Here is a 10,068-nt window from a genome sequence, read left to right on the forward strand (position 1 = left end):
ATCCGTTCCAGATGGGTCCACGGCGTTCGTAAACCGAAAATTCGTAAACCGAGGTGTTCGTAAACCGAGGTTCCACTGTTCGACAGCAGGAAATTCCCATGCAGAAATACGCTCAGGATCTGCTTCTCTGAGCTCACTTGAATCTTGGCAGAATTAGCTTTCACTCTTGGGAAGTTATTAAGGGGAAACAGCTTGGATGGGCATTACTTTTCAATATGTATAGCAGGCTAAAACCCAACTTTTATAGTCAAGATATAGGGGTGAACCTCCACCTCTTCTTATTCTCTCCTCCCACTCCACATATCTATATACTGTATAAGCATGTTAAAAACAACAATACACAAAGCAAAAAAAGTCTCTCTCTGGCTCTGTTAGGAATTGAAAACGAAACCTAGAGGGGCTACCAAGCACTGAGTGCTATTTAATATCTAAATAGCTCTCCCTTTCTGTTATTTGTTACTGCAGGCAGACTACACAGTTCATTCCCATTTGTATCAAGGTAAGGCCGAGAGTTAGGCCTCATGTGTGCCATACCATACATTTAAACTAAAGAGTGGCCACTTTAAACAAACAAGGCTTTGCCCAATGCATCATGGGAGCTGTAGTTCATTAAGGGTTTATTTCCCTCACAGAGCTCTATTCTCAGAGTTCCCTGAGAAAAGGGACTGACTTTCAGACCACCCTGGAAAGCATAGCTCTGTGAGGGGAATATTGGGGCCTCCTAACAGCTTCCAGCACCCTTAATAAACTTTGGTTCCCCGGATTCTTTGGGGGAAGCCATGACAGTTAATGTGGTATAATAGGCTTCCCAAAGGAGACACCATGAGCTGAAGGTTTAGGCAAGGCCTCAAACTATCACCTCTGTTGGAGCTTAAGCAGGAAGTGAAATGCAAAGCACAAAGGTATGTCATTTTTTTCTTTCTTTCGTTGTGTTAATGGTATATTCTGTGGTGCGGCCGGTGGGGCCGTGCTAGGAGAAATTCTCTGGGCCCAATTTCTCACTTCTGTGATGGGCATGAGGTGCTCAAGGAGGTTTTGCTAAGTGGGTGGGGAGGTGCATTAGCAAGGCCTACATTTCTGCTCTTGAATATGTTCCGTTTTTATACACCCAAAGTACACTTGTAAAAGCACTTGGTTTGTGCGTTTATTTCTGTCTAAATCCCAGTTACTGGAGCGCTGTTACCAACACGGGGCAGTTGCCCTTTTTTCTTTTGAATGAGAGGGATTTGCAGCTTTAGCTTGCGTGGTAGTACACACAGGGCCATTTAATTGTTTATAACAATAGGTGGTTGTTGTGCGGAGCCAGTTAGCTGATTGTGTAAAGCCAGAGAGCTGTCTTTAGACACAGTGACCAGACCTGCATCCTCTCCCACAATATTAGAACTTGCGGGGGGGGGGGGGGTTGTCATCCCAGTTACACTGATAGACAAAGTAAAGCACATGAAGATTATTAATGTAAGAGGTGGCGGCAAGCAAGGTGGTTAGGGGGAAAAAAAACATAAGAGCCTTTTGGATCAGCCCAATGCCCCATCTAGTCCAGCACCCTATTCACCCAGTGATGACCCAGTTGCCTGGGGAAAACCAGAAAGCAGGACCCAAGCACAAGAGCATGCTCTTCTTCTGTGACTTCCATCAATTGATGTCTCTGACTATGGAGGCAGAACTATGGGAAATGGCTCTATCAGCTACAAAGATTATATGAAGCTTCCATGTTTAGAGGCAGTATACTACTGAATTCCATTTGCTAGGGGAATTTCAGGTGCTGGGTAGGTTATTGCCTTCTTGCCCCGCTTCTGAGCTTCTGGGTCTGGATGCTAGACTAGATGAGTTCTTAGTCTGATGCAAGAGGGCTACTGTTATAGCCCGAGGAATACTCACGTGCAGTCAGTGTAAATACAAATTTGTTTGGCCACTGTGGGAACAAAGTGCTGGATTGGATGGGGTTTTGGTCAGATCCACCAGTTCTCTTAGGTGCTTAGAGTGGGAGGCTGCTTTCCCCCACCATTCATGAAAGACACTGAAACTGTTGTTGTTTTACCCCATCTTTATTGCAGGGAGTTCAAACCTGTGATGACTCAAGGGACTAGATACCACGTGTTGGGATTCACAAGTGGGAAGAGTGGTGTTGCACTTGGGTCCTGCTTGTAGGCTTCCCAGAGGCATGTAGTTGACCCCTGTGAGAGCAGCATGCTGGACTGACTAGATGGGTCATTGGTCTCACTTGTGTAAAAATGATGACAGATAAACATTCTAGGCAGAGCTCTCAGATTGTTTGACATCACCTTGCAATGGAAGCAGAGAATGGGTTTGGTATTGAATAGTGGGAAACTGAACTGATGTATTATCAATGATATTGGAAGGGTTGCCATTCAGAGCATCTGCTTTGCATGCAAAAGGTCCCCATTTGTCCTGGTAAGACTGGGAATGTCTCCAGTCAGAAAACCTGGAGAGCAGCTGCTGGTCAACATAGATAATGTTGAGCTAGATAGACCCAAGAGTCTGACTTGAACAGCTTTGTTTATTCCTGTTACCGAGTGCTGTTTCCCTCCCCAAATGCTGAGCAGGCCTGTATCTCTGTGTGTCAGGGTTGGAGTCAGGTGTAGGTCAGCAACATAACAATAAATCACCCAAGGGCAGTGACATTAACTCCTTATTCAAGGAAGCAAACTGCAGCCCGTGCCTACTGGTCTCAGCAACCCTTTCCAGGTGGTCTTGCCCCAATGAAGAAATTGTGAGGACTGAAGGTCTTCACTTTCTCAATGCCCACTAGGACTTCTCCCCTCCAGGGTCTTTCCTACATGGTCTCAGGCTGTGCTTGTGAACAAGCACCTTCTACTCTGCCCATTTCATTTCTCTGTGGGTTCTAGGAGACCAGGGTGGAGAGGAGCTGGTCGCCACAGGAGGAGGAGACTCCCTGGCTTCTTCATCAGCCTGCCTCTCCTGGCCCCACTCCTCCCTAGTCCCTGCTTTGGCCTCGGAGTCTAAACTATCACAGCCTCTTCCTGTTCACTAAACCATGTCACCTCTTCTGCTGCTGATACCTCCTCCTCCCAGTCTGCTTCTTCTCCCTCTATCCACTCATTGTTGTCCCACCACCAATGCCCGGGCTCTGAGCCTTCTTCCCCTGGGGGTTCCCTGGCCGGTGCCTCCCACCACTCCTCTGCATCCAGCCAGTCCATGACACTGTACAACATTGCAAAATGGAGCAGAACAAGAGGAAAACTCATTTTGGGTTCCTCGAGCAGACTAAAGTGAACTGAGGTCATATATTTATTGTCATATATTTATTTGTATTGGATGCAGCAGAGCAATGGAGAGAACTCAGTGACACCACTTTCCACCACTCTTCTTTTTTAAGTTTTCGTTGTTGTCAAGACACATTGTTCACTGTATTTCGGTGTGACACTACTTTCTTTTCCGAGCATGTTTAGGCATGATACTAGTGTATTTGAGAATTATGTCACGGCAGAATGTGTTACAGTCTGCAGCTGTGCAGTTAAGTGTCTGGCTGAATTGTTTGGGTATGTATTTAAATTAGCGTGCACTTTCCAAAGAAATATCCCCACTGAAGCCAGCCAACCAGATCTAATTTCAATGTTTGTCAGCTTTGGCTGCTCATAGTACTTCTGACAGTGCTTATATAAATAGTGTGCTTTTCATAGGGAAAGGTCGGTGGATACGTTTCAATAGAATGGTGTGAGACAAAACGGACCCAAACATGACTATCACAGGCCAGTTGTCCTCAGCAAACCCAGCTGAGGGAGGACAAACAGCCGGTGGTTTAATTCTTTGTTGACAAACCATGTACTTGCAGTAGCTCCAAAGGTCCACATAATGCGCACACATGCTTCTGGTGACTGTTTTCTGGTGACCCACCCCTAGCTTGTCCTCTGAACTGGACTGTTGGGGCAACAGCATAACCACGCCTCCACCCAAACTTAACTACCCTCATTTGATGGGTCATGTACAAGCAACATGTGACTTTTCCTACACAGAAGTTGTCACTGTGCTTGCTGCTTTAAACCCCTCCTGGTCCTGGGGGGCAGCAGGGGAGGCATCCCACCCTTCCTCCAGCCCCAGCTCCTGCTCCTACTCCCCCAAACTCTCCCTCATCATTCAGCCTTGGCACAAAACCCCATAAATCACTTCCTCCTTCCCCTGCACCAGCCTCCGGCTCCGCTGTCTCCACCACAAACTCCTCAGAGCCCTGCCCGTCCCTGACACCAACACATGACCATTTCTAAGGAGAGTTCTGCCTTGATCCTCACTTTCTTGGGTGTTTGCTGAAAGGCTTTTACCTCCTGAGAAAGAGACTCAAGGACACCTCCTGGACCTTGAGGACCCCTCCATAGGCTAACCTGGGGGCGGCAGCTGGCACTGGCAATCTGCTTGCTGTTTAACTTTCCTACAGTGTCCCAGAGTAATGGGTACTCCAGGGCATGACAGGACAGTCAACTCAGTGATACCTTGGGCCAAGCAGGTACTGGGTTGAGGTTACTGATGCCACCCCTGCTTATCAGGGAGTGAAGATTATATTGTAAACAAGAAGCCACAGTCAATCTGTATTCCCAGGGTCCACTGCCATGTTCATCTCTTAGTCTATGGGAATCAAGTTCAGTGAAACATACAGTTACTGTATATGTGACTCAGGGCTGAGTATCACCATTGTGAGGTCCTGGAGCAATCTGCTGTTGGGAAATTCCATTCCACCTTTAGTGCAGACATGGAACTGTTGCATGTCACATGTCTGTTTACATACCAGCACAGATTGCTGGGGACTTCCATTGTGTATAGCTTTTGTTTGTGTGACTCTCTGAGGAAATGAAGGAGAGACGACATGGTTTTTTTGTCCTGATTTATGCTTAATAAATCTGCTTGTTATTATGCTTTCACAAGCCTCCTCACGCTGCTTCTGTTCGCGCAGCGCACTCTGCTAATATAGTGTACTAAGACTTTTGAAGTCTGTGTTGCTGGTTTACATCGCACCAGAGATCGGGGGATTGTCCAGCATGTCAGCTGGAAGGGCATGATGCAGCTGGGGGCTAGCCAGCTGGTCTCTTGACCCCCTCTGGATGCTGACATCTGCCAATGCATGTAAGCACTTTTTTTAAAAGCTGAGAATATTGATGCTGATTGCCACAGAGCTGCTTCTATGCCCGGTGCAGGATGCTTTGTTCTTACAAAGACCTAAAATACCCAAAGCAGTGCTGGTTTGTAAATGGAGAAGCACAAGTGAGCACTTTAAGAGAAAATGTGGGGAGACGGGTGTGTTTGCATGTCTGCTGGAGATGGGATGGCTTTCCCACTTAATGCAGGAAGGTGTAAGCAGCACCAGTTGTTTTTGTTTACCTTTGGAGGCTTTCAGGTAAGCTTGAGATTTGCAACAAAGACAACTAAAAGCCTGAATTTGCATTTAATCCTAAAGCCAAAATTCTACCTGATTCAGACAAGGAACTGGGAGAGTGTGTTTGTGTTTGTCTTTTCTTTTCTTTTGGCTTTGATTTCTTACAAGTTTGTTGTCATTTTTAAGGATTTACAGAAGACCACAATGTTTGATAAGACAATTGGCAATAAACATGTGACAGTGATACACCTGTCTGGGAAATGGGACAAGATTCTGAAGCAGAGAAAGGGGGAGAGAGGTTTTTTTAGCATTTTCATTTGCTTCATGTATCCATCACGGCGTCCAAAGCATCTTTTGAATTTTTAATTATAGAAGTCTAAATGAGTCACCACCATGAGTACAGTTTTGTCATGCCATTTTAAAAAATGGAAGCGATTGTCTCAATTTTACTCAGCTGAGTTTGGCCTTTGAGACAAAGCACTTGTGTCTCCCATGGGTGTGAACACACACACACCTTAAACTTTCCAACGAAAGGAACCTAGCCATTTCTGGATAGTGTATGTGCGGCGCCACGTTATGCATATTTTCTAAGATGTAAGTTCCACTATACTCAATTGGACTTACTACCTAGTAAGTGTGTTTAGGATTGCAACTGATGTAAACAAAATCTGTTCCTTTTCCCTTATGGGGTATCCAAGAGCCTGCATAGAGTCCTTAAGTGGGTTCCCTATCGGTTGGAGAAAATAACAGAGGCCAACCAGAGAATGAATGCTCAATAATCAGATTTGCACATGAAACATGTACAGAAGAGAACCATGTATCCAAGCCTGAGCTCCTTGGAAGATTGATCAAAATTGTGTGTGGCATCCAAATGTTGATGAGGACTCCACCTTGGAAACTCTTATGTCGAGTTTTACGATCATATCTTGAGAGGCAGTTGAAAGTATGCCCAAATGGGCAAAGTAATGCCAAAGCGACGTTTTGTGGTGCACCATTTTTATTCAGAATGGTGTCTGACATACAAATGTCAATGAAGACCACTGTCCCACCTCTTGAAACCCCAAGCCAAGTTTGGCCACAATATCTCAAGAGGCAGCCGAACCCATAGAGAAACCCATAGAGAAGAGTTGGATAGGCAGACAAATAATTTTCCAAAATACAGTAGATAAGAAGAACCTGCTGGATCAGGCCAATGGCCCATCTAGTCCAGCATTTTGTTCTCACAGGTGCCAACCAGATGCATGTGGGATGCCCAAAAGCAAGACCTAAGCATAACAGCATTCTACCCACTTGTGATTTTAAAAAACTGGTATTCAGGTACATACTACCTCCAACAGTGGAGGTAAAACACAAGTGAACACATAATGTTCTTCCCCCTTTCCACCAATTTATCTTCACAACACCTTTCTGGTGCTCATGTCAATGGACATAAATCTGACACCAGGAATCACAAGACAGAGAAACCAGTAGGAGAACACTTTAATCTCCCAGGACATTCTATACAAGATCTCAAAGTAGCCGTCTTCATCCATTCTTTATTGCATTAGCATTTAGCCATAGCTGTCTTATTACAAAAGAATTTCAGAAATAGACTGGAAAGAGAAGTTGCTGAATTGCTTATTACCAAACTTAAAACCATGGAGAGACCTGGTCTAAATAGAGACATTGGATTCTTATCTCATTATACATGATAAAGCTATTTTTAGCCATCTCACCCCCAATTGCAGTCGTTAACAGTTGTCAACAGGTTTACCACACCTATCAGCCAATCACCCATTCCCACCACCCTTCTGAGTAATACCCCTCCCCACCCTCTCAATATATATATAAGGGTCTGGTGACTTCTGTTTCGGTGTATCTGAAGAAGTGTGCATGCACACAAAAGCTCATACCAATAGCAAACTTAGTTGGTCTCTAAGGTGCTACTGGAAGGAATTTTTTTTTTTTGTTTCGACTATGGCAGACCAACACGGCTTCCTAGGTACCTGTAAAAAGGTCACCCAATGAGCTTTATTGCCTGAGCAGTAATTGGAACATGGTTATCTCTGGCCTAACTCTTGACACTCTATCCAGTATATTGCACCAGCTATAGTGTAGCTAACAATATATATTTAAAGTAATTGTGTGCATTTATTTTTGTCAACTTCTTAACAATGTTTTTGGAAATGCTGTCTCTAGTTGGAGTAAGTCTAGTTTTTCTCATGGGACACTAGTGCAATGCAGAGACTGCTCTTGCAGTGAACCCTCTGCCCCAAGGATGGGAAATCTGTAGCCCTCCAGATGTTGTTGGACTATCGTACGCATTCCACCATCGTGGACCAGACCATTGGCTGTGCTGGCTGGGGCAGATGGGAGCTGGAGTGCAGTAACATCTGGAGGGCCACAGGTTCCCCTTCCCTGCTCTGCACCACAAGGTTAAAGTGTCTGTGGTGCAGGGTCTAAATTGGCTGAAATACCACATCTCCAGATACGTGAATGTGCCCTTACTAGTAAGCTAAGCCCTCTGTTACTCAACATCTGCCTTCCTCCATGCCTCTTCATGACTGTGAGCCAGCCATCTGCCCTGCTTTAGCTTATTCTGAACAATTTTTTTGCAAACTCAGGGTTTTCCTGTAAACTGTGTGCAGCTATTAATTTGTTTGCACGTCTATACATTACAGGCATGTTTCTTAGAAACCAGCATGTCTGTGGGATATAATTACTGTGCTTTGCATTTGGTTCGAGTTCTAAATGTGGGAACATTCATTTTCTTCTGAGTAGAGGATGTATAATGACATGCATTGCTTTTATGGGCATGTGCGTTACTTTGCTAAGTTACTCATGAGGAGGTAAGCTAAGAGTTGTATTGACTCTCCCAAGCAAGTGCTAATAAAAGCACTTGCTCATGCACCACTCCAAACTGTAGGTGCTGTAGCTCCTTAAATGTAGGCTATTCTATAAATAATGAAAATATCTTTATTGGAGGTGGATGTGACACATTCACTCTTTTAGTATCTAAAATAGCCCATTTCAGTTGATTTGTTCTCTTTGTGTACAGAATGGGCCAACTACATTCTGTCTCCCACCTCTTCCTCCTCACCGTCCATCACTGTTGCCCCTGCATGTAGTAACAACCTGACTATCCATGCTAGCAACTAAGAAACTTAGTCTAAAAAGTTGGACAAGTCTTAACATGCAAAAAACCTCACCCTTTTCTAGCCTGTAACCACCCATGGATTGATTGAGGTGGGATTTGTAGCTGCACCCAGGAACATAATATCTATGCTTATATAATGCCATCTGCATTGTTTAATGTTTATACATAATCTATACGCATACATTTGGCACCTCTGTAGGATGAATCATAGAATCATAGAGTTGGAAGAGACCACAAGGGCCATCCAGTCCAACCCCCTGCCAAGCAGGAAACACCATCAAAGCATTCTTGACATATGCCTGTCAAGCCTCTGCTTAAAGACCTCCAAAGAAGAAGACTCCACCACACTCCTTGGTAGCAAATTCCACTGCCGAACAGCTCTTACTGTCAGGAAGTTCTTCCTAATGTTTAGGTGGAATCTTCTTTCTTGTAGTTTGAATCCATTGCTCCGTGTCCGCTTCTCTGGAGCAGCAGAAAACAACCTTTCTCCCTCCTTTTACATATTTGAACATGGCTATCATATCACCCCTTAACCTTCTCTTCTCCAGGCTAAACATACCCAGCTCCCTAAGCCGTTCCTCATAAGGCATCGTTTCCAGGCCTTTGACCATTTTCGTTGCCCTCTTCTGGACACGTTCCAGCTTGTCAGTATCCTTCTTGAACTGTGGTGCCCAGAACTTGACAGAGTACTCCAGGTGAGGTCTGAGAAGGTGTGGTTTACAGATCACACACAGACCTTCAAATTAGGGTTCAGCATTGGAACTCCTGTACCGAATGAGTTATTCAGTGACCTCCCCAATGGTTCTGTAGCTATCCCCTTACTCTACAGATCTAGACCAGCAACCAAGTCTCCTTAATTCACCCACTTAATTCCTTTATTGCACCATGCATTTGTACCAGCAACAGCAAGAACAAGCTTTCTTGCTAAGCTTTCTTATCAGAACAAGCTAAATACTAAATGTTCTGTTCAGGTTCAGACTCTATTAGAGTGCCCTACCTATGAACACAGGGTGATCCCTACTGGATCAGATCAAAGGCCCCTCTAGTCCAGCATTGGCAGCACATGAGGACAACAGCCATTTCCTGCTGCTGTTCCCCACAAGCTGGTACTCGGAGCATACTGCCTCTGATCTGGAGGAGGTATACAAACATAATATACTGTTTATAAAGCTCAATGTAACATAGATGGCACTACATGAACAAAGAAATAACCATGGCTAGTTGCTACTGATAGCCTTATCCTCCATGATATCTTCCTTCTTTATATACATAAAAATGTAAAGTTGCCTTCTCACAACCTCCATTGGAGGATTTGTAATGATTTATTTCAATCCTGAATTTGCATGAACTCAGGGTTGGGAAGGGGAGCAGATGAGAAGGCAGATTTCAAAACGATAGTTTTATACAATAGCATGCCCCCCTTACTCCTCTTTTTCTAAACTGAAGAGGATGGCCTTTTTCAGGCTGAGTTCCAAATTATGGGGGCCCTTGAAGGCATCTCAGAAACATTTTTGCATCACAACAGAGGATCCATGGGGTTTTTCAGTCTTTTTTAAAAAACTCATTCTGTTCTGCTTATTAAATATGC

This window comes from Zootoca vivipara, chromosome 9, assembly GCF_965207765.1.
Source record: "Zootoca vivipara chromosome 9, rZooViv2.hap1.1, whole genome shotgun sequence".
Classification (NCBI taxonomy): Eukaryota; Metazoa; Chordata; class Lepidosauria; order Squamata; family Lacertidae; genus Zootoca; species Zootoca vivipara.